Genomic DNA, 26,861 nt, shown 5'->3' on the forward strand with positions numbered 1-26,861 from the left:
ATTATAACAATATACAGTAATAAAAGTTATGTGCATATGGTGTCTTTCTCTCTCTTAAAATATCTTATTATACTCTACTCACCTATTTTCAGGCCACACTTGATCACGAGTAACTGAAGCCTTGGAAAGTGAAACCACAGATAAGGGGGACTACTGAATATCATAAAGGATACATGATTAGGGAGGGTACATGTGGCCTTGCATCTTGGATAGGGTGACATTTTTGAGAGTGAATGGAGACCCTGTTGATAATTATGCCAGGACAACAAGTATAAATAAGATTACCTGGACAACTCAGCAAGCCTATTCAAAGAGTTTTAGGTGGTGACTAGGGATTACAGTAATCAGAGTTTGGAGACAAATAGTCCACATTTGGCACAATTCGTTCTGGTTCCTGAGCACTCCTGTTTTTTCCTGGGCCATATTTGGCCTGATGTCCATGAGAGTTGTTGTGAGCCTGGTTTGGAGGGCCCCAGTCCCAGGCAGCACCTGTCTGACGTGTGGATGTCACTGAGGCCTGGGGTCTCAGTACAGGCTATCCAGGATGTTCAGAGCAGAGGGAAATACCTTAGCCCAGAGTGGTGAACCCTCACCTGTGTGCCCCAAAGACTGTAGGCCTGTGCCAAGGGCTGGTTCTCAGCTGTCTTTCTGCACATAGTCTGTAAACATTCAGAATTTAAGGTTACTTTAAGGCCAACTGTACCCTGCAAGTGTTCAACTGGCCTAAGGCATCTCTGCAGTGCTGGCATAAATTGAACTGAAGAGAGAGATAGACAGAAATAGACTAGAGAGATAAACAAATAGATGGAAAATGCATGATACTTAATACATAGCCCTGATGTAGAAATAATGGGGTTAAAGCAAGGAAAAATGCTTTTCACCACTCCTATAGAATCTTACAGTAGATGGAGGAAAATTGGGTGGATTTGGGAAACGAGAGAGTTGTGGAAAGAATCTTGGAGAGCAGTTAGGAAACTTGAATTTTAGTCTTGGTTAATTTGCCATGCGGTGTAGAAAACAACAACCCAGTAAGAGCAAAAATTACTGAACACTTACTATTAACTGTACTTAACTCTCCAAACAACGATAAGAAGTAGACACTCTTTTTATTCCCATTACCTAAAAGGAAGGAGATACAGAGCGGTTAAGTAATCTTCCCAAGTTCACACAGCAATCTTATGCTAGATGAAAAACTCAGGTAGTCTGGCTTTTGAGTTTATTCATTTAACTTTAGCATGTTTGTTTGTAAAATCAAGCAATTAGATTAGATGATGCCTCGACCCCTTTCCTCTGTTACAGTCTATTACTTGGGATTTATATTTAGGCAAAATTTAGATATACAAAAGAATCTAATTTTCATGGTCATATTTACATGTAATATCCAACACAAAAACTAAATTTTCCTTGCAGCACATTCATTGCCCAAAATTCATTTTACAAGAAGCTAAAGAAGGCAAAGAAGGTTAGCTATTGAAACAAAAATGTGATTTTTATTAGTCTCCAGTGGTGGCTGCTGTAGAATCAAGAGTAAACAAAGATGTCAACACTCTAGTGGTATTGGAGTCTTAAAACACACAGACACACACCCTTCCATAAATTATTTTAAATCAGGTTAACATAAGCCTCTAGTTCAGCCAAGAAACTATTTTTTCAAACCAAAAGTGCACTGATAGTAATGTCTTGATGTCAATTCTGTCTTATTTTTTCAAGTGAAAGAGAGAGAAAGTGATAGAGACCTCAACATCTCTGCAGAATAGGCAAAGTCGGTCTTTAGCAAGCTTATTTCCTACCAGAGACCTTTCCTCTCAGCAAAACCCTGGTGCTTCTCTCATGTGTGCCAGTATTGGCATTCTTATGTACTCTGAACAGGAGAAAAATATTTGTCCTGGGTTCATGACTGAGGATGTTATAACAAAAGACAGATTGCAAGAGAAAAGCATACAAATTTATTTAATAAGCTTTATGTGACATAGAACCCTTCTTAAGCAAATGAAGACCCAAAGAAATGGTTAAACCTGTATGTTTTTATGCAAGGTTTGATAAAGAGTGGACAGTCATATGGAAACCACAATAGGGCAATAAGAGTATGATCTAATGGTAATAAACTAGGGGAATCTTGGCAAGGCCATTTGTTCAGATTCTTCTCTGTGACCCTCATCTTCAGATATAAGGATATAAGGATGTTCCTTTCCTTCATGTAAAAAAAGAGCACCTCTCAAATGAGAATCATGACCTGCTTCAGAGGAAGGTCAGAAAATTCTTCCTAAGTTTTATGACCTGCTTCAGGGGAGAAGGGCTGGGGAAGTTGAGGGCGACCTTCTTGTTTCTGCTGTTTTCTTCAATATTCCAAGTGCCATACTTTGGGGTAGTGTGTCCTGAGCCCCTTCAGCTCTCTCTTAACCTCTCTTTCTGATGCTGCCCTTTCCTCTCCTAGCTAAAAATTACTGAGAATGCTTGAAGCATTGCCTGTTCAGGTGGCATTCTGGCTAGGACCAAAACCCTAAACTAAGCTCTGGGCTGAATTTCATCTAGACAGCCAATGATAGAAAGATGTACAAAGTATTATGGGAAAACAGAGCAGGGGTACCTTTGCCCCTCTGAGGAGTGAAGAAATAGAAAAGGAAATCAAGATGAGGTAATCCCTAAGCTGGGCATTAATGGATGAGTAGGAGCCAGCCTGGCAGGATTGCTGGAGAGAAGTGTTCCAGGCAGAAAGGAGAGCATCCACCCAGACCTGGAGGTTACAAATATCCCAATGTAGAAACTAATTCATGGAGCTTCATGATGGTCTTGTCAAAAGATGCAGCTGATGAGGTAGAGTGGAGCCTAAACCCAGGGCTTGTTCACCTTTATCCTGTGAAAAATTGGGAGTTACGGATGAATTTTGTAGGGAATTGACAATGCCTGACTTGTGTTTACAGGGGTCATCTGGCTGATATGATGGATGTGAGGATTACCAGACCAGAAGCTGGTTAAGAGATAGTAAATAAGAAGTCACATAATATAGGTAGAATTTGAGATGTGGAAAGTGGAACTGGCCCTAACAAAGTGCTATGAAGCCCCCAGATTTTCATCTTAGGTGACTAGATGTTTGGATGTTTATGTAAACCTCTAGCCCCCTAAAATGTCCCTAGAGCCCCTGTTCATGATCTGTCAAGTCACCAGAGACTCATATGTGCTTAAAAAGGTCTGACCCTATGGTATCTGTATCTATACATGTTTTGTATGTCTTTATTTTTTATTATTCTACAATGCAATTTAAATCATATATAGATATATATATACACACACACACACACAAAAACACATTGAAAATATAATTACAAAACCTGCCTGAGGAGAATTCGGATCTTGCACAACTAACACAATAACCATCTGTGATTTACAGAAAAGCAATACAAAAGAAAGAAGATATACAGCAGATATTTTAAAATAAGTAGGGTCTACATATTAAACTAAAAATTTGAGGCAATTTTTCTCATAGTTCGGAATATCTTGGATAGAAAAGCCAATTTGGGGATGTTAGAATTATCCAACAAATGTTTCTGCATCATTTTAGAAAAGTAGGCATATTCTTAGCTCAAGGACAGAGCATTTGCCTTATGGCCATTGAGAGATAAATGGCTTACAATAAAATAAACTGTATTTGGTAATTAAGATGATGTGCATTGATTCCTACCACTTATCTCTTTTGAAATACCCTTGTAGAAAAGATCAGAAAATCACACAGCTGAGCTGTCAAAAAGGTGTAGAAGGACTGAGAGTGGGGACAGCAGGGAGCAAAGTGAGAGGTTTTTTGTTTTTGTTTTTTAAAGTGCTGCTAAAATTAATAGCACCTTTTCCACACTTGTAAAGTAGACAGTGCGATTATAGTCCAAGCAAGGTTTCTTCCTCTCCCCAGAGACTTGAGGGCTTTGAGAGCAACTGGTCAAATGCAAAGGTATAAATAATCACGATTTCCTCTTGTAGAAAAATAAGTAAACAGCCTCTCTCCAGAATGACTGTGACTTGATGAATTAATGGGGGTATACTTTATTTGTGAGAAATTGTGAGATTTCTCAACTACGCAAGAAAAAAAAAGGTGTTCAATTGGAAAGAAAGAAGTAATATTGTCTGTTTGCAGATGACATGATCTTATTTATAGAAAACCATAGTAATCCCACCAAAAAAGCCCTAAAAACTAATAAACAAATCAGTAAATTTGCAGGCTATAAAATCAACATATAAAAATCAATAATGTTGCTAGTCTCCATACTCTGAAACAAACTTTTCAAAAAAGAAATTAAGAAAACAACCCCAGAACTAAACTCAGCATGATGGCACAGTAGAACTCTCCAGGATCATCCCCCCACAAAAACATCAATGTGTACAACTATCCATACATGAAAAAGCCTTCACAGGAGCTCTGAAAACAAGGTAAGAGATCGCCTTGTATACCAGTACTTGGTTTTAGCATAATAATAAGACAAGACACATTAAAGAGGATAGAAAGAACAGTTTAATATTACCTATGCTACCCCTCCCCTAACCCTACGCACCACAGTGCAGAGACATTGTCCATTTGGGGGAAGAGGAGAGAAATGAGCATAAAACTTTGCTTTGCAGAACAGTACTAGGCCAGCCAGAAGACTAGCACCAGACAGAACCTCTTGGCACCTGACATCAGGCTGGTACCCATGGACAGAACCTCTAGACCCACCCTAGCACTAGACAGGAAACTGCAGCCCCAGTGGAATGGACTTGTGTTCCAGTCAATACGGACTAAACTCAGCATGATAGACTAAACTCACTGCAGGCCTACTGTAGCGGCCTTGGGCTCTAAACAAACCTCAGTGGCAGGCAGGGCAGGGCACACACAGGCCTTAGGCATGCCCCAGTGCTGCACTGCTATCAGTGGCACTGGGCCTCGGGTATGACCAATTTGCATTAGCCTCAGTGGCCATGGGATTGCCTATGTTGCCTTTTCCAGAACCCCAAGTAGCACAGCACAGAGAAAGACAACATTTACCTGGCCGAAAGAGAGGAAAGTAAGTATAAGACGTTGCCTTGCAACCCTGTACTGGACTTGCAGTAAAATCCAGCACTGGTTAGAAACATGGAACCCCTGACACCAGGCAGGTATCTGTGAGTGGGGCCTCTCAATTCAATCTGGTACCAAACAGGAACCTGCAGGCCCAGTATGATGGACTCAAGACCTGGCCACCTTCACTACCTGCTGACTATATGGGCCTCAGGCCCTAAATAAACCTCAGCAGTAGGCAGGCCACATCAGCCACAGACCTCTGGCACACCTCAGTCTGTGCTGGTATTGGCAGCTGTGAGCTTTGAATGGGACCTAGCACTTGTGTCAACCTCAGGAGCCAAAGGATTTCAGCCACAGTGGTCCTGAGTTTAGGGTGCTCCCTAGCACTGCAACAGCTAAAGCAGTGGGACTGGGGCTTAGGGTCCTCACCAATTAACCCGACCTAAGCAGAGAGCGCAGGGTCCTCACCAGTCAATCTGCCCTTAATCTCTGGTCAGGCTCACTACTGAAAGAACCAAATCAGGCTGTGAGGACTGGATTAAATACCTATATCAATGTGCAGACATTGGTGCACAGCCACAAAAACCAAGGGAAACATGAAGATACCAAAAAGACAAAATAAAGTGCCAGTGAATGACACTAAAGAGTGGAGATGAAAGAACTGCCTGATTAATTCTAAACAGCGTTTTTAAGGAAGTTCAGTATATTAGTTAATTCTAACATTGTTATAAAGAACTACCTGAGACTGGGTAATTTATAGAGAAAAGAGGTTAAACTGACTCATAGTTCTGCAGGCTGTATAGGAAGCATGGGTGAGGAGGCCTCGGGAAACTTACAATCATGGTAAAAGAGCAAAGGGGAAGCAAGCACAATATTCACATGGTAGCAGGAGAGAGAGAGAAAAGGGGAAGTGCTACATGGTTTTAAACAACCAAATCTTACGAGAACTCACTATTACAAGAACAGCAAGGGAGAAATCTGTCCCCATGATTCAATCACCTCCCACTAGGCCCCTCCTCCAACACTGAAGATCATAATTCAACACGATATTTGGATGAGGACACAGAGCCCTTATCACTCAACAAACTTCAAGAAAATACAGATAAATAATTCAGAAACTTATCAGAGAAATTTAACAGAGATTTAAGTAATAAAAAATAAATAAATAGAAATACTGGAGCTAAAATACACAATGAATAAAATAAGAAATGCAATAGAAAGCCTCAACAAGAGAATTGATCAATAACAGGAAAGAATATGTGAATGTGAAGACCAGTTACTTAAAAATAAACAGTGAAAGACAGAAAAATAGAAAAAGAATGAAAAGGAATAAAGAAAGCTTATGGGATTTAGGGGATAACATCAAAAAAGCAAACATACAGGTCATTGCTATTCCAGAGACAGTAGAAAAAGAGAAAATGAGAGAAAACTTATTTAAAGAAACAATACTAGAATTTTTCCAAACCTGGAAAAAGATGTAAATATCCAGGTACAAGAAGGCCAAGGCTCCCCAGTCAGATTAAATTCAAATAACAATGCCCAATGATATATTATAAGCAAACAGTCAAAGGCAAAGACAAAGAGAGGATCCTGCAAGCAGCAACAGAAAAGAAGCAAACAACATATAGAGAAGTCCCAATATATCTAACACCAGACCTCTCAGCAGAAATCTAATGACCAAGAGAGGGTGGGATGATGTATTTGAAGTGCTCAAATAAAAAAATCCTGCCAACCAAGAACACTGTATTCAGCAAATCTGTTTCTCAGAAATGAGGAAGAAAGAAGATTTTCCAGACAAACAAAAGCTGAGGGAATTCATCACCACCAAATCTGTCTTACGGAAAATTTTAAGGAGAGTTCTTTAAGGTGAAAGAAAAGAAGTCTAATGAGTAACACAAAAACATCTGAAAGTATATAACTCACTAATAAAATTAAGTACATAGTCAAATTCTGAATATTCTAATAATGTAATGGCAGTATGTAAATCACATTTTCTGTACGAAGGTTAAAAAGTGAAACTATGAAAATAATAACTAATGTTAAGAGATATTCAATGTAAAAATATATAAATTATAAAATCGAAACTTTTAAATGGGAGAGTGAAATAAAAGTGTAGAGTATTGTGGAGTCTTTGTTTTTTCAATCAAGCTAAGTTGTCAACAGCTTAAAATAACCAGTTATGACTATAAGATTTTTTTTTGTAAGCCTCATGATAAATACAAAGCAAAAACCTATAGTGGGCATACAAAAAAAGCAAGGAGCTCTGCCCTCCAAGATGGCCAAATAGGAAGACCTCCAGTGTACAGCTCCCAACGTGAGTGACGCAGAAGACGGGTGATTTCTGCATTTGCAACTGAGGTACTGGGTTCATCTCACTGGGACTTGTGGACAGTGGGTGCAGCCCACGTGACTGTGAGCCAAACCGAGGTGGGGCACTGCCTCACCCAGGAAGCACAAGGAGTCAGGGAATTCCCTTTCCTAGCCAAGGGAAGCCATGACAGATGGTACCTGAAAAATCGGGACACTCCCACCCTAATACTGTGCTTTTCCAATGGTCTCAGCAAATGGCACACCAGAAGATTATATCCCATGCCTGGCTCAGAGGGTCCCACACCCATGGAGCCTTGCTCACTGCTAGCACAGCAGTCCAAGATCAAACTGCAAGGAGGCAGTGAGGCTGGGGGAGGGGGATCCGCCATTGCTGAGGCTTGACTAGGTAAACAAAGCAGCCAGGAAGCTAAAAGTGGGTGGAGCCCACCACAGCTCAAGGAGGCCTGCCTGCCTCTGTAGACTCCACCTCTGGGGGCACGGCATGGCTAAACAAAAGGCAGCAGAAACTTCTTCAGACTTAAACGTCCTGGTCTGACAGCTTTGAGGAGAGTAGTGGTTCTTCCAGCACAGAGTTTGAGATTTGAGAATGGATAGACTGCCTCCTCAAGTGGGTCCCTGACCCCCGAGTAGCCTAACTGGGAGACACCTCCTAGTAGGGGCCGACGGACACCTCATACGCCAGGTGCCCCTCTGAGACAAAGCTTCCAGAGGAAGGAGCAGGCAGCAACATTTGCTGTTCTGCAGCCCCTGCTGATGTCACCCAGGAAAACAGGGTCTGGAGTGGACCTCCAGCAAATTCGAACAGACCTGCAGCTGAGGGTCCTCACTGTTAGAAGGAAAACTAACAAAGAGAAAGGAACAGCATCAACATCAACAAAAAGGACATCCACACAAAAACCCCATCTGTAGGTCACCATCATCAAAGACCAAAGGTAGATAAAACCACAAAGATGGGGAGAAACCAGAGGAGAAAAACTGAAAATTCTAAAAATCAGAATGCTTCTTCTCCTCCAAAGGAACACAGCTCCTCACCAGCAACAGAACAAACCTAGACGGAGAATGATTTTGATGAGTTGACAGAAGTAGGCTTCAAAAGATGAGTAATAACAAACTTCTCCAAGTGAAAGGATGATGTTCGAACCCATCACAAAGAAGCTAAAAACCTTGAAAAAAGATTAGATGAATGGCTAACTAAAATCAACAGCATAGAGAAGACCTTAAATGACCTGATGGAGCTGAAAACCATGGCATAACAAATACGTGATGCATGCACAAGGTTCAGCAGCTGATTCGATCAAGTGGAAGAAAGGGTATCAGTGAATGAAGATCAAATGAATGAAATGAAGTGAGAAGACAAGTTTACAAAAAAAAGAGTTAAAAGAAATGAACAAAGCCTCCAAGAAATATGGGACTATGTGAAAAGACCAAATCTATGTCTGATTGGTATACCTGAAAGTGACGGAGAGAATGGAACCAAGTTGGAAAATACTCTTCATGATATTATCCAGGAGAACCTCCCCAACCTAGCAAGGCAGGCCAACATTCAAATTCAGGAAATACAGAGAATGCCACAAAGATGCTCCTTTAGAAGGGCAACTCCAAGACACATAATTGTCAGATTCGCCAAAGTTGAAATGAAGGAAAAACTGTTAAGGGTGGCCACAGAGAAAGGTCAGGTTACCCACAAAGGGAAGCCCATCACACTAACAGTGGATGTCTCGGCAGAAACTCTACAAGCCAAAAGAGAGTGGGGGACAGTATTCAACATTCCTAAAGAAAGGAATTTTCAACCCAGAATTTCATATCCAGTGAAACTAAGCTTAATAAGTGAAGGAGACATAAAATCCTTTACAGACAAGCAAATGCTGAGAGATTTTGTCACCACCAGGCCTACCTTACAAGAGCACTGTAAAGGTAGCACTAAACATAGTGCTTCCTGAAGGAAGCACTAAACATGGAAAGGAACAACCGGTAGCAGCCACTGCAAAAGCATGCCAAATTTTAAAGACCATCAAGGCTAGGAAGAAACTGCATCAACTAATGAGCAAAATAACCAGCTAACATCATAATGACAGGATCAAATTCACACATAACAATATTAACCTTAAATGTAAATGGGCTAAATGCTCCAATTAAAAGACACAGACTGGCAAATTGGATAAAAAGTCAAGACCCTTCAGTATGTTGTATTCAAGAGACCCACCTCAAGTGCAGAGACACACATAGGCTCAAAATAAAGGGATGGAGGAAGATCTACCAAGCAAATGGAAAACAAAAAAAAGCAGGGGTTGAAATCCTAGTCTCTGATTAAACAGATGTTAAACCAACAAAGATCAAAAGAGACAAAGAAAGCCATTACATAATGGTAAAGGGATCAATTCAACAAGAAGAGCTAACTATCCTAAATATATATGCACCCAATACAGGAGCATCCAGCTTCATAAAGCAAGTCCTTAGAGATCTACAAAGAGATTTAGACTCCCACACAATAAAACCGGGAGACTTTAACACCCCCACTGTCAAGATTAGACAGATTGATGAGACAGAAAGTTAACAAGCATAACCAGGACTTGAACTCAGCTCTGCACCAAGCATATCTAATAGACTTCTATAGAACTCTCCACCCCAAATCAACAGAATATACCTTCTTCTCAGCATCACATCACACTTATTCCAAAATTGACCACATATTTGGAAGTAAAGCACTCCTCAGCAAATGTAAAACAACAGAAATTATAACAAACTGTCTCTCAGATCACAGTGCAATCAAATTAGAACTCAGAATTAAGAAACTCACTCAAAACCACTCAACTACATGGAAACTGAACAACATGTTCCTGAATGACTGCTGGGCAAATAACGAAATGAAGGCAGAAATAAAGATGTTCTTTGAAACCAATGAAAACAAAGACACAACGTACCAGAATCTCTGGGGCACATTTAAAGCAGTGAGTAGAGGGAAATTTATAGCACTAAATGCCCACAAGAGAAAGCAGGAAAGATCTAAAATTGACATGCTAACGTCACAATTAAAAGAACTAGAGAAGCAAGAGCAAACACATTCAAAAGCTAGCAGAAGGCAAGAAATAACTAAGATCAGAGCAGAACTGAAGGAGATAGAGACACAAAAAACCCTTCAAAAAATCAATGAATCCAGGAGGTGGTTTTTTGAAAAGATCAACAAAATTGATAGACTGCTAGCAAGACTAATAAACGAGAAAAGAGAGAAGAACCAAAGAGACACAACAAAAATGATAAAGGGGATATGTGCACCGATCCCACAGAAATACAAACTACCATCAGAGAATACTATAAACATGTCTATGCAAATAGACCAGAAAATCTAGAAGAAATTGATAAATTCCTGGACACATACACCCTCCCAAGACTAAACCAGGAAGAAGCTGAATCCCTGAATAGACCAATAATAGGCTCTGAAATTGAGGCAATAATTAATAGCCTACTAACCAAAAAAAGTCCAGGACCAGACAGATTCACAGCCGAATTCTACCAGAGGTACAAAGAGGAGCTGGTAACATTCCTTCTGAAACTATTCCAATCAATAGAAAAAGAGAGAATCCTCCCTAACTCATTGTATGAGGCCAGCATCATCCTGATACCAAAGCTTGGCAGAGACACAACAAAAAAAGAGAATTTTAGACTAATATCCCTGATGAACATCGATGCAAAAATCCTCAATAAAATACTGACAAACCGAATCCAGCAGCACATCAGAAAGCTTATCCACCATGATCAAGTGGGCTTCATCCCTGGGATGCAAGACTGGTTCAACATACGCAAATCAATAAATGTAATCCATCATATGAACAAAACCAAAGACAAAAACTACATGATTATCTCAATAGATGGAGAAAAAGCCTTTGACCAAATTCAACACCCCTTCATGCTAAAAACTCTCAATAAACTAGGTATTGATGGGACATATCTCAAAATAATAAGAGCTATTTATGACAAACTCACAGCCAATATTATACTGAATGGGCAAAAACTGGAAGCATTCCCTCTGAAAACTGGCACAAGACAGGGATGCCCTCTCTCACCACTCCTATTCAACATAGTGTTGGAAGTTCTAGCCAGGGCAATCAGGCAGGAGAAAGAAATAAAGGGTATTCAATTAGGAAAAGAGGGAATCAAATTGTCCCTGTTTGCAGATGACATGATTGCATATTTAGAAAACCCCACCATCTCAGCCCAAAATCTCCTTAAGCTGATAAGCAACTTCAGCAAAGTCTCAGGATACAAAATCAATGTGCAAAAATCACAAGCATTCCTATACTCCAATAATAGACAAACAGAGAGCCAAATCATGAGTGAACTCCCATTCACAATTGCTACAAAGAGAATAAAATACCTAGGAATCCAACTTACAAGAGATGTGAAGGGCCTCTTCAAGGAGAACTACAAACCACTGCTCAATGAAATAAAAGAGGACACAAACAAATGGAAGAACATTCCATGTTCATGGATAGGAAGAATCAATATCGTGAAAATGGCCATACTGCCCAAGATAATTTATAGATTCAATGCCATCCCCATCAAGCTACCAATGACTTTCTTCACAGAATTGGAAAAAACTACTTTAAAGTTCATATGGAACCAAAAAAGAGTCCTCATTGCTGAGACAATCCTAAGCAAAAAGTACAAAGCTGGAGGCATCATGCTATCTGACTTCAAACTATACTACAAGGCTACAGTAACCAGAACAGCATGGTACTGGTACCAAAACAGAGATATAGACCAATGGAACAGAACAGAACCCTCAGAAATAATACCTCACATCTACAGCCATCTTATCTTTGACAAACCTGACAAAAACAAGAAATGGGGAAAGGATTCCCTATTTAATAAATGGTGCTGGGAAAACTGGCTAGCCTTATGTAGAAAGCTGAAACTGGATCCCTTCCTTACACATTATACAAAAATTAATTCAAGATGGATTAAAGACTTCAATGTTAGACCTAAAACCATAAAGACCCTAGAAGAAAACCTAGGCAATACCATTCAGGACATAGGCATGGGCAAGTACTTCATGACTAAAACACCTAAAGCAATGGCAACAGAAGCCAAAATAGAAAAATGGGATCTAATTAAACTAAAGAGCTCCTGCACAGCAAAAGAAACTACCATCAGAGTGAACAGGCAACCTACAGAATGGGAGAACATTTTTGCAATCTACCCATCTGACAAAGGGCTAATATCCAGAATCGACAAAGAACTTAAACAAATTTACAAGAAAAAAATCAACCCCATCAAAAAGTGGGTGAAGGATATGAACAGACACTTCTCAAAAGAAGACATTTATGCAGCCAAAAGACACATGAAAAAATGCTCATCATCACTGGCCATCAGAGAAATGCAAATCAAAATCACAATGAGATACCATCTCACACCAGTTAGAATGGTGATCATTTAAAAGTCAGGATACAATAGGTACTGGAGAGGATGTGGAGAAATAGGAACACTTTTACACTGTTGGTGGGACTGTAAACTAGTTCAACCATTGTGGAAGACAGTGTGGTGATTGCTCAAGGATCTAGAAATAGAAATACCATTTGACCCAGTGATCCCATTGCTGGGTATATACCCAAAGGATTATAAATCATGCTGCTATAAAGACACATGCACATGTATGTTTATTGTGGCACTATTCACAATAGCAAAGACTTGGATCCAACCCAAATGTCCATCAATGATAAACTGGATTAAGAAAATGTGGCACATATACACCATAGAATACTATGTAGCCATAAAAAATGATGAGTTCATGTCCTCTGTAGGGACATGGATGAAGCTGGAAACCATCATTCTGAGCAAACTATTGCAAGGACAGAAAACCGAACACCACATGTTCTTACTCATAAACAATGAGAACTTTTGGACACAGGGTGGGGAACATCACACACTGGGGCCTGACGTGGGGTTTGGGGCTGAGGGAGGGATAGCATTAGGAGAAATACCTAATGTAAATGACGAGTTAATGGGTGCAGCACACCAACATGGCACATGTATACATATGTAACAAACCTGCATGTTGTACACAAGTACCCTAGAACTTAAAGTATAATAATTTTTAAAAAGCAAGGAATCAAAATATACCACTAGAGAAAATTTATCAACCACAAAGGAAGACAGGAAAAGAGGAATAAAGGAACAAAAGATCTACAAAATAACTGGAAAACAATTAATGAAATGGCAGTAGTGAGTCTCTATCTATCAAAAATTATCTTGAATGTAAATGGACTCAGTTCTCCAATTAAAAGACATAGAGTAGTTGAATGAACAACACCAAAGTAAAAACAAGATTTAACAATATGCTGCCTTCAAGAGACTTACTTCACTTATAAGAACAGACATAGACTGAGTGAAAAACTGGAAAAGATATTTCAAGCAAACAGAAACCAAAAGGAAGCAAGAGTAGCTATACTTAAATAAAACAGATGTTAAATCAAAAACTGTAAAAATAAAGGTCATTATATAATTAGAAGGTCAATTCTGCAAGGGCAGATAACACCTGTAAATATATATGTACCCAACATTGGAGCACCTAAATATATAAGCAAATATTAATAGATCTAAACGGAGAGACAGACCACAATACAATAATAGTAGGGGTCTTCCTCACCCTAGTTTTAGCAATAAACAGATCACTCAGATTAAATATCAGCAAAGATCACCCAGATTAAAAATACAGCATTTAGTCTACTGTACTGTAGACCAAATGGACCTAATGAACATTTACGGAACATTCCTTCCAACAGCTATAAAATGTACTTTCTTCTCAACTGCACATGGAATATTCTCTAAATGTTAGGCTACAAAACAAGTCTCAACAAATTTAAGAACATCAAAATTATACAACATATCTTTTCTGCCTACTGGAATAAAGCTAGAGATCAATAACAGGAGAAACCTCAGAAACATTACACATACATGGAAATTAAACAGCATGTTCCTGAACAACCAATGGGCCAATGAAAAAATTGAAGGAAAAATTTAAAAATTTCTTTAGATAAATGAAATGGAAACACAACATATCAAAACCTATGCAATACAGCAAAGCAGTTCTCCCAGGAAAGTTTGTAGCAACAAATATTTACATCAGAAAAGAGGAAAGAGCCAGGAGTAGTGGATCACACCTGTAATCCCACCACTTTGGGAGGCATAGGCAGGTGGATCGCTTGAGCGCAAGCCCAGGAGTTTGAGATCAGCTTGGGCAATATAGTGAAACCCTGACTCCACTAAAAATACAAAAAATTAGCCAGGCATAGTGGCATGCACCTGTGGTCCCAGCTACTTAGGAAACTGAAGTAGGAGGATCACCTGAGCCCACGAAGTCAAGGCTGCAGTGAGCCAAGATTGTGCCACTGCACTCTAGCCTGGGCAATGAGAGTGAGACCCTGCCAAAAAGAAAAAAAGAGAGAGAGAGAGAAAGAAGGAGAGAGAGAAAAGAAAAAAGGAAATATATCAAATAAACAACCTAACATTGCACCTTAAGGAATTAGAAAATCAAGAACAAACTAAATTCAAAATTAGTAGAGGGAAAGAAATAATATCGATGAGAGCAGACATAAACAAAATGGATACCTTAAAAATACAAACAATCAACTGAGTTAGTTTTTGGAAATGATAAACAAAATTGGCAAACTTTTAGCTACAATAACTAACAGAGAGAGAGAGCCCCTATAAATAAAATCATAAATGAAAAAGGAGATATTACAACTAATACCACAGAAATAGAAAGGATCATAAGAGACTACTATGAACAACTAGACACCAACAAATTGGAAAGCCTAGAAGAAATGGATAAATTCTTGGATACACACAGCCTACCAAAATTGAATCACGAATAAAGAGAACACATGAACAGACCAATAATGACTAACAAGATTGAATCAGTAATAAAAAGTATCCCATCAAAGCACAAGAATTGATGATTTCCCTGCTGAATTCTATCAGACATTTAAAGAATTTATCACTTTTTTTTTCAAATTGTTCCAGAAAATTTAAGAGGAATTCTTCCAAACTCATTTTACAAGGCCAGCATTATCCTGATGCCAAAACCAGACAAGGGCATGCCATAAAAAGAAAAACTACAGGCCAGTATCCCTGATGAACACAGATGCAGAATCCTTAACAAAATAATAGCCAGTTGCACATTAAAAAGATCACTGTGATCAAGTGGAATTAATTGCAGGGATGCAAAAAAAGTCCAACACATGCAAATCAATACATGTGACATGTCACATTAACAGAATCAAAGACAAAAACCGTATGTTCATTTTAGTAGATGCTAAAAAGGCATTTGATAAAATTCACCATGTCTCCATGATAAGAATTTTGAATATGTTAGGTATAAATAAAATATACCCCAACACAGTAAAGACCATATATGTCAAAATCACATCTAACACCATACTGAATGGGGAAAAGTTGAAAGCTTTTTCTCTAAGATCTAAAACACGATGAGGATATCCACTTTCACAGCTTTTATTCAGCATAGTATTGCAAGACCTAGCCAGAGCAATTAGGCAAGAGAAAAAAATAAAGGACATCCAAATTGGAAAAAAGGAAGCCAAACTGTTCTATGTTTGTAGATGAAATGATCTTAAATGCAGAATATCCTAAAGACTCCACCAAAATAACTGTTAGGATCAATAAATAAATTTAGTAAAGTTGCAGAATACAAAATCAATATACAATAGTCAGTAGCATTTCTATACACCAATAGCAAATTACCTGAAAAAAAATCAAGAAAGCAATCCCATTTACAATACTTACAAAAAATAAAATACCTAGAAACACATTTAACTCAGAAGGTAAAAGATTGCTACAGTGAAAACTATAAAACATTGATGAATGTTTTATTAATGAAAAGATACCCTATGTTCATGGGTTGGAAGAACTAATATTGTTTAAGATGTCCACACTATCCAAAGCAATCTGCAGATTCAATGCAATCTCTATCAAAATACCAATAACTTCTTCACAGAAATAGAAAAAACAATCTTAAAATGCATACAGAATCACAAAAGACTCCCAACTAGCCAATGCAATCCTGAGCAAAAAGAACAAAGCTGGAGGTATCACACTTTCTTACTTCAAAATATACTAACTACAAAGCCATATAGTAACCCAAACTGCATGATACTGGCATAAAAACAGACACATAGACCAAAAGGAGCAGAACAGAGAGCCCAGAAACAAATCCACATATTTTCTGCCAACTCATTTTCAACAAAGATGCCAAGAACACACATTAGAGAAAGCACAGTCTCTTCAATAAATGGTGCTGGGAAAACTGGATATCCACATGGAGAAGAATGATGCTGGACCCCTATCTCTCACAACTGACAAAAATAAACTCAAAATAGATTAAAAACTTAAATGTTAAGACCCAAAACAATAAAACCACTAAAAGAAAACATAAGAGAAATGCTTCATGACATTGGTCTGGAGAAAGATTTTTTTGGATAAAACCTCAAAAGCACGAACAACAAAAGCAAAAATAGACAAATGGAATTACACCAACCAAAAAACCTCTAAACAACAACAAACAAAACAATGTGAAGAGACAACCTACAAAATGGATACTGGGAGAAAATATTTGCAAACTATGCGTCTGACAAGGGGTTAATATTGAGTATAAAAAGAACTCAATACAGTAGAAAAAAATTAACAATTTGATTTTTTGTTAACGGGCAAAAGACTTGAATAGACATTTCCCCAAAGAAGACATACAAATGGCCAACAGGTATATGAAAAAATGTTTGACATAATTAATCATCAGGGAAATGCAAGTGAAAACCATAATGAAATATCTCCTCACCACCATTAGAACAGCTATAAACAAAAAGACAAAAAAATAACAAATGTTGGCATGGATGTGGAGAAAGGGGAATACTGATATACTGTTGATGGGAACATGAATTAGTACAGGCATTAGGGAAAATATAGTATTGCAGTTTCTCAAAATATTGAAAATTGAGCTACCATATCACCCAGCAATCCCACTGCAGGGTATATATACAAAGGAATTGACATCGATATGCCAAAGAGATAGCTGCACTCCATGTTTATTGCAGCAATATTCACAATAGCCAAGATATGAAAACAACCTAAGTGTTCATCAATGGATAAATGGATAAAGAAAATGAGGTATATGTGTTATATACCACATATATAGTATATATGTGGTATACTTGTTATATACCATATATATAGTATATATCCGAATCCTATATACCATATATAGTATATACCATATATACAACACATATACCACTATTTATACTATATATAGTATGTAACACATATACTATATTTCTTATATATAGTATTATATTATATATAGTGTGTGTGTATATATATATATATAGTGTGTGTGTGTATATATATATATATATATATACACATATAATTCAATGGAATACTAAATCAGGCATAAAAAAAGAATAAAACCTTGAAATTTTCTGGTAAAATGGATGAATCTGGAGGACATTATGCTAAGAAAAATGAGCCAGACACAAAAAGACAAATACCACATGATCTCATTCATATGTGGAGTCTAAAGAAGTTGATCTTACAGAAGTAGAGTGTAGAATAGTGACTATGAGAGGCTAAGGAGGGTAGGTAGGAGTAGGGATAGGGAGGTTGGTTAACAGGTACAAAGTTACAGTTAGGAGAAGTAAGTCCTACTATTCTATTGCACAGTAGGGTGCTATAGTTAACAATATTGAATATTTCAAGATAACTAGAAGAGAAAATTTTAAAAGTTCTCACCACAAAGAAATGATAAATGCATGAAATGATGGATATGCTAAATACCCTGATTTGATAATTACACAATCTACACATGTATCAAAACCTCACACTTTACCCCAAAATGCATACAACTATGTGTTAATTTTAAATATTTTTAAATTTAAAACTAAAAAAATAGAAAAGAGTCCCATTTACAACAGCATCAAAAAGAATAAAGTACTTAGGAATAAATTTAACCAAGGAGGAGAAAGATCTGTAAACTAAAATCATAAAGCATTAACAAAAGAATTTGAAGAAGATAAAAATAAATGGAAAGATACCCTGTGCTCACTGATTGGGATAATTAATATTACTAAAATGTCCATGCTACCTAAAATGCTTTACAGATTCAATGTAACCTCTGTCAAAATTCCCATGGTGTTTTTCACAGAAATAGAAAAGAAATCCTAAAATATGTGTGAAATCACTAAAGACCCTGAATAAACAAAGCAATCTTGAATTAGAAGAACTAAGGTAGTAGCATCACATTTTCTGATATCAAATTATATTACAAAGCAACAATAATCAAAACAGTATGGTACTGGCATTAAAAACAGACAAGTAGACCAATAGAACAGAATAGAGAGCCCAGAAAAAAGCACACATGTATACTACAGTCAACTAATTTTTGATAAAGGCATCAAGAATATACAATAGGGAAAGGATGATATCTTCAATAAATGGCATTGGGAAAACTGGATATGCATATGCAAAAGAATAAAATTGGAATCTTACTTTATACCATACACAGAGGTTAACTCAAAATGAATTGAAGACCTATACATAAGATCTGAAACTATAAAACTAGAAGAAAACATATAGAAAACTATAAAAATAGAAGAAAACTTTTGTTCCTTGAAATTTTTCTTGGCAATTTTTTTTTATTTATCACTCAAAGCACAGGCAACAAAAGCAAAAACAAACACGTGTAACTGTATCAAATTAAAAATTTCTGCACAGCAAAAGGAACAATCAACAAAATGAAAAGGCATCCTATGGAATGGGAGAAAATATTTGAACACTGTATGTCCAATGAAAGGTTAATATCAAAAATATATAAGAAACTCTTATAACTCAATACCATACAAATGAACAAACAAACCAACAAAATAACCCAAGTGAAAAATGGGTAAAAGGGCTGCATAGAAATTTTTCCAAAGATATACAAATGACCAGCAGGTACATGAAGAGATGCCCAACATCACTAATCATCAAGGAAATGCAAATCAAAACCACAGTGAGATATTGCCTCACACCTGTTAAATTGGCTATTATCAAAAAGTCAAAGATAATGAGGGTTGGGAAAGATGTGAAGAAAAGGGAACACTTATCTACTGTTGGTGAGACTATAAATTGGTACAGCCCTATGAAAATAGTATGGAGTTTCCTCAAAAAATTAAAAATAGAACTATCATATGATCTAGCAATCCCTCTTCTGGGTATATATCCAAAGGAAATAAAATCACTATCTCAAAAAGATAGCTCTACTCCCACATTCCCCCTTGCAGCAATATTCATAATAACCAAAGTAAGGAAATAATCTAAATGTCCTACAACACACTGATAAGGTTTGACTGTGTCCCCACCCAAATCTCATCTTGAATTGTAATCCCCGTAATCTCCACCTCAAAGGAGGGACCTGGTGGAAGGTGATTGGATCGTGGGGGTGGTTTTCCCCATGCCGTTCTCATGATAGTGAGTGAGTTCTCATGAGAGCTGATGGTTTTATAAGTGTTTGACAGTTCCTCCTTCACACTTGCACACACTCCCTCCTGCAGCCTTGTGAAGAAGTTGCCTGTTTCCCCTTCAATTTCTGCCATGATTATAAGTTTTCTGAGGCCTCCTAGTCATGCTTCCCATTAAGCCAGTGGAACTGTGAGTCAATTAAACCTCTTTCCTTTATAATTCCTAGTCTCAGGTAGTATTCTTTATATCGGTGTGAGAATGGACGAATACACACAATTGAATATTATTATTGAGCCTTAAAAATGAAGGATATCTGGCCGGACATGGTGGCTCATGACTATAATTCCAGCACTTTGGGAGGCCAAGGTAGTCAGATCTCTTGAGCCTGAGAATTCAAGACCAGCCTGGACAACATAGCAAAACCCTGTCTCTACAAAAAAAAAAAAAAAAAAAAAAAAAAAAAGCAAGAAAATTACCTGGATGCAGTGGCATGTGCCTGTAGTCCCAGCTACCATGGAGACTGAGGCGGGAGGATTACTTCAGCCCAGGAGGTCAAGGATGCAGTGACCTGTGATCCCACCACTGCCCTCCAACCTGAGTGACAATGTGAGATCCTATCTTAAAAAAAAAAAGGAGAAAGAAATCGAAATCTTGCCATTTGCAATAACATGGATGAAGTTAGAGGACATTATGCTAAATGAAATAAGCCAGATAAATAAACATAAATACCGCATAGTCTCATGTACATATGAAATCTTTAAAAAAAAGTCAAATACATAGAAACAGAGAGTAAAATGGTGATGACCAGGGGCTGAGTCATGGAAAAAAAGGGGAAATATTATTCAAAAGGTACAAACTTTCTTTTTTTTTTTTTTTAAAGAGCCAAGGTCTTGCTGGGTCACCCAGGCTGGAGTGCAGTGGGGTAATCTTAGTTCACTTCAGCCTTGAACTCCTGGGGTCAAGAGATCTTCCTACCTCAGCCTCCTGAGTAGCTGAGACTACTGGTGCACATCACCATACCTGGATAATTTTTTTAATTTTTGTAAGGATGGGATGTCATTGTTACCCACGCTGGTCTCAAACTCCTGGTCTCAAGTGACCCTCCCACCTCAGCCTCCCAAAGTGCCGGGATTACAGGCATGAGCCACCACACTCAGCCAAACTTTAAGTTCTAAAATAAATAAGTTCAGGTTTAATGTCCAGCTTGGTGACCATAATTAGTAATAATGTATTGTGTACTTGAAATTTGCTAAGAGACTGGATCTTAAGTGTTCTCACCAGGGAAACAGAGGTAACCACGTGAGGTGATGGATGTTAGCTTGATTGTGGTAATAATTTCACAGTATATATCAAAATATCATGTTGTAAAAAATATATACAATTTTTATGTGTTAATCATACCTCAATAAAGGGTGCGGGGGAGGATATTGCCTCCAAATCAGGGTCTATTCACACATTTCCCCTGAGGAGATTCCCTCCAGCCTGGCCAGCTCACTGTTCAGCCCCGGGTGCTGCCCCTGAGGATGCAGCTTCTGGGGATGGCTGAGGATGGCTGGCTACACTGGAGGCAGGAGGCTGATGGTTCAGTGATGTCTTTGATCCCTACATCTATATTATTGCATTGTTCCACTCACTGGAATAAGAACTTTGATTCCTATTTAAACCAGGGCTTTAGAGGATATTTAAAAGAAATAATGGGAATTCCCAACATGGAAACATTACTTTTTACTGAAAGCACAGTTCACAGACGGGGGGAAAAAAGGAAGTTAGATCTGATTCCTGAGTGTTCTACCTATTTACATTTTGGAATCCAGTAATGTAAGTACATTTATGCTTGTGTTTAAAATATGAGCACAGAAACAACACCTAGAAAACACATGTATTTAAATCTAAGTTGAAGATAAGATGGAATTTATTGGAGGGCAACAGCAGTGACCAAAAAAAAAAAAAAAGCAAGAGACCAATTCAACACATTAGACCTGGTCAAATAACTACCTCACACGCAGCTACAATTGCCTGAATGCCAACAACAAAATGCTGTGACAATTCAGTCTTCACCATTGTTTAATTACTCATCTTCTATAGATGACACAGTCTTAAAGCATAGGAAAGAACGTATGTACAAAGAAGCACAGAAAATGACACGGTGTAGAAGATGATGACTACTCCAGTGAATGCCATAGGTGGAGCCAATTTTCTAACTGGAGTAAAATGAACTAAATTCAGAATCAAATTGAAATGTAGAGGAATATTTATTTTTCTCGCCTTAATGCTTTCCTTTAAGCAGGTTTAGTTTTCATTCATTTCACTGATCTACGGTTAATAAATTCATTATTTCAGCAGCCTATGAAGAAGAAACACATCTTTTTTTAAATTATTCTTCCTCAATAAAAGCATATCTGGAATCCTATTTTCTGAGTGAGTTGGCACACGGGGTGGGGGAGGGGAAAACTGGGAGTGTGTTGGGGAAAGCAAGGGCAGGAGGGATGACAAATCTGACCCTACCCGACAGTGCTGCCTGTCCTGTAGCATCCCAACCCTTACAGTGGTCACCCATGTGTAGTTAATCAGATTAAAAGCCTCTGAGAAACCCCTTTGAATCTCTGTCAAACAAAGACATGGAATAAACAAGAAAAAGCAGGAAGGTTATAATGCTGCACCTGGGTTAGCAATAGAAGCAAATGCAAACGCCCAGGTACCTCAGAGACTTACCCGTACCTGTCAGGGGTCTGAAAGATTTCCTGTGGCCCTGGCAGTCTGGATTTAAGGCAGGCTTAGGGGAATTAGTAAACAAAACACAGCTGAGGGTCTTTTGCCATAAACTGAACAACCAAGGAAATGAAAGTAAGGCCACGGCAATGTTGTCTCAGCGGTGTCACTGGCTGCCATGGGGCAGCCCTGCGGTGGAAGGGCCTGACCGGCCCGGGCCAGGGTGACATCTCAGGATGTGATCTGAGCCGTCCTTGTGTGCAGATCCATGTGTTTGGAGAACAGGGTCTGTCTGTTATGTGAACACAGAGGGCATTGAGCCCAAAGCCTCATATACATTAAAAATATAATGAGAGAGATTTTTATCTTCCATGAATATTTAATTCTTCTGAAAGCCAACCATCTGCATATCACAATGCCCCAATGCATGTGTGTGATTTTCTCTGTTGTCTTTCAAAATAAAGCAGACCATTTCACTCTTCCTGTGATGCCTTGAAAGTTGCTTAAATGTGTATTGATCACTTTGATCTAATGAGTGTGTGTATTTTAAAACAAAGTCAGCACTGTTGCTCTAATCTATTTGTGTGAAGGAAACAGAACAATGGGGGGAAACCAGGTCAGGTTTCATTGTTTTCCTGGTGGCCTGTATCACAATTCACTGCCGTTTTGAATGCTGTTTAATTTTTGCTGATGTCTTTTTATCTTAGGCTTCATGTGAATTTAAAAAGAGTTTCATTGATATGCAACCTACTGTGTATTATGATATCCCGCCTGCCCTGTTGCACTGTGGAAGCCTGCAGCTGCCTGAAGCCTAATTATGCATGCATGCATGCAAAGCCCAGATGCTCGGCCAAGAGTGCCTCAACCGACTACAGTTTCTCACTTGTTTTTGTTTGAATTATAATTGGGCAGATCTATATTTCTCAACCCATCTTGTAGCTTCAGCATGCTCCTCTTTGCCTCTGTTGCTACCTCTGCTTGAGTCGGCTTCTTCACGAAGGTGTCCCTTGCCAATCTGAAGTGCCTCTGAGATCTGAGAAGGGTCATTCATGGGTTTGACAAATCCTTTTACCTACACCGCATTTTAAAAGGTACAAAAATGACCCTAGCCCCAATCAGATTTCCTCCAGATGGTTGGTAGCTTAAAAAAAAAAAAAAAAAGAATAGTTAACTAGAAGCTGGCATCTGGGTAGAAACAAAGAAGGCTTAGAGCCAGGCATCTACAATGGAAAGGAATATCAGAACTAAAGCTTTACACCTGCTGAAGGAAGGTAATGGAGACTAGCAAAAACAGATTTGTTAAGCATGTGCATACACTATTCAGAGAGCCTTTTGTGAACTGTTTTCCAGGCTACCTACGGGACCTCAGTCTTCAAGAATAACAAAGCCTCTTCTGAGAGTGTGAAACTGGGTATGGCATTGCACTAAATGTGGTGTTACTCTGAGTCACCCTTCATCTGGAGATGTACACATAGAGTAACCCTCTCATATAGGATGGCAGCTGCTCATTATAGTACTTACTTCTTTTTTTACAACTTTTAAAAATTTTTTGAGATGTGGTTTCACTATGCTGCCCAGGCTGGCCTCAAACTCCTGGTCTCCTGCCTCGGGAGCTCCCAAATAACTGGAACTACAGGCACACACCACCATGCCAGGCCATACGGTATTTATTTCTGAGGTACTATCAGAGAGACACTGTATTGTTTTTTAAATGGAGCATCAAATTAAGCATACGGATTAATTTCATTGAAAATCGTGGGATATTTTTTGATCCTGAAGCTTAAAAAAAGTGGTGAAATTATATTGAAGCTTCAAGAGTAAGCAGGAATTTATAATAAGATAATTCTCCATGACAATCTTAAGACATAAAATCATTGGGTGAGCATTTGTCATTCAATTAGACTACTTCTATTTAAAGAGTAATTCTTAACAACTAACATTTTCATCCAACATGCTGGTAAAGAAAAAATTTTTCTGACATTTGTTAAAATGGCTAGGTAGACTTTATTCAGGGCTATTGTGATAAAAGTAGATACTGCTGCAATACAGTTTTGTAGTAGGGGAGAGAGATTGGGCTCAACATTGAATATAAGGAAAAGTGAAGATTTATAGTGAGGTGGGACACTGAATGGAAAATTGCTAAGAAGAAATATCATGGGAAGAGGGGATTCTGCCTAAAATGATTCTGGCTAATCTGACCTAACAAGATTCTTGCTGATAGCAGGCCAAAGTGGTCAGACGTCAGCTGGCAGATGGTGGACAATGAGGAATTTGATCAGATAGTGTGTGTCATCCATTACCAAGGGTAGAGGTTCTCTCTAAACTAACTTTTCAAGATTCTTGCTAAAACCGGATTCTACAAGGCTAGAGACAGAAGCCTACGGTCAGGTCCGGTCTAGCAAAGGCATCAGTATAACCTGACTAGAGATTGGTCAAGGAGAAAATCTTTGTCAACACCTTACTACTCATGTTATAGTGCCATTATAATTACTTGAAGTTGATACTATTACTATTTCCATTTTACAGGTAAGAACATTGAGACCTTGACACTTTCCCAAAACCAATCGCTTCTATATTGGCAGAAATGAGATTCGAACGCACATTGTCTCAGTCCAAAATTCATGTGCCTAGCAGCGATTATATTTTGCCTACCTAAGAGGAACATTTGACTCAAATACTATTTTCAGCACACAAACTCTGTTTCTCAGATGTAAATAATACTGACATTTATCTAGTGCCTACTCAGTGCCAAACACTGAGGGCTTTACAACTACTGTATGAGGTAAATGTATGCATTACCCAATTTTCTAAATGAGCTCTCCACTCTTAACCACTCTGCTAATAGTTTCCAATTTTAGCTAAAACATAGATGGCTGAGCTCTCTCCCTAGTGTTTTGGATTCAGTAGGTCTTGGTTCAAGCCCAAGAACTTGCTTTGTAATACATGATGTTGACCCTGCTGGTCTGGGGACCATACTTTAGAACCACTACTTTATGCTGTACTAATATTACCAATATATAATTGGTATAATTAATTATCCCAGGTCCTTCACCTGCATGCTATACATTTCTAATCCTATTAAGGGAGAGGAAAATTGAGTTCCAAAAAGTCAAGTAAATGGTGTGGCATCGCACTGATGGTAGGCAGGAGAGCCAGGACCCAAATACGGAGCTGACTTCCAATACCCAAGCTCTTCCCAAGACCACCCGGGGTTCCAGGCTGGGTGGTCTTCCAAACTGACTAGTCATAGAGTAAACCCAGGATGTGTCTTACACTAAATGGTAACATAATACAGTGCACATTAATAATTAATATAATTCCCTGGAATATGAGGAGGAGTGTCATTGTCTTAATAAATTGCTTGGAAAACAAAATGTTTTGGGCATGTTGGCAATGTGTGAAATAACTAGTGCTGGGGCTTAGAAAAATGATACCTCAAAGCCTGGCACTTGGACATGCTGAGTACTTTCAACTAAAGAAGCAACCTCAGCACCAAGGTGACCTCCTGCCTTCCTGTCTATTGCCCCTCTGCTCCTCCAGAAGCACAGGGAAGGGTTTCCTTTGAAGTTCTCCTATCTGACTAACAATGTTCCTCCAGAAGGAATGCAGTTGTCTTGGACCTCCTCCCTGTAATCTCATCAAACCGGGAAGATTAACTAGAAGGAAAGAAGACTAGAACTGACATCACACCCAGAGCCCAGAGGAGCTTTGTCCCAGATTATTGTCTTTTCTTCAGGTCCATTCATCCACCTAAAAATCCTTTACTCTTTCTCTAAAATTGCCTACATCTCTGTGTTAGTCTGTTTTCACGCTGCTGATAAAGACATACCCAAGACTGGGTAATTCATAAAGAAAAAGAGGTTTAATGGACTCACAGTTCCATGTAGCTAGGGGAAGCCTCACAATCATGAAAGGTGAAAGGCACATCTTACATGAAGATGAAAGAGAACGAGAGCCAAGAGAAAGGAGAACCGCCTTATAAAACCATCAGATCTCATGAGACTTATCCACTACCATGAGAACTGTATGGGGGAAACTGCCCACGTCATCCAATTATCTCCCACTTGTTCCCTCCCACAACACATGGGAATTATGGGAGCTACAATTCAAGATGAGATTTGGGTGGGAACACAGCCAAACCATATCAATCTCCTGTTTCCCTCTCCCTCATGAAGAGGGCATTCAAGCTTCGGTCATCTTGCCCTTCATACTTTGTGTGACTCCTGTGCCCTTGCACATTAACAAATTTGTATGCCTTTTCTCATGCTAATCTGTCTATTGTCTGTTTATT

General features: G+C 38.5%; 1 long non-coding RNA gene across 1 annotated transcript in view; it reads right to left on the reverse strand.

The window, feature by feature from the left end:
* Positions 1 to 20,478, reverse strand: part of LOC129533582 (uncharacterized) — a 383,198-nt gene extending 362,720 nt beyond the window's left edge. The window contains exons 1-2 of the long non-coding RNA XR_010133929.1: positions 20,338 to 20,478; positions 1,057 to 1,119 (exon numbers count right to left, since the gene is read on the reverse strand). This is a non-coding gene — a long non-coding RNA (uncharacterized lncRNA). The remainder of the gene's footprint in view (positions 1 to 1,056; positions 1,120 to 20,337) is intronic.
* Between the last annotated feature and the right edge of the window lie 6,383 nt (positions 20,479 to 26,861).

The sequence above is a fragment of the Gorilla gorilla genome, chromosome 4, assembly GCF_029281585.2.
Source record: "Gorilla gorilla gorilla isolate KB3781 chromosome 4, NHGRI_mGorGor1-v2.1_pri, whole genome shotgun sequence".
Lineage (NCBI taxonomy): Eukaryota > Metazoa > Chordata > Mammalia > Primates > Hominidae > Gorilla > Gorilla gorilla.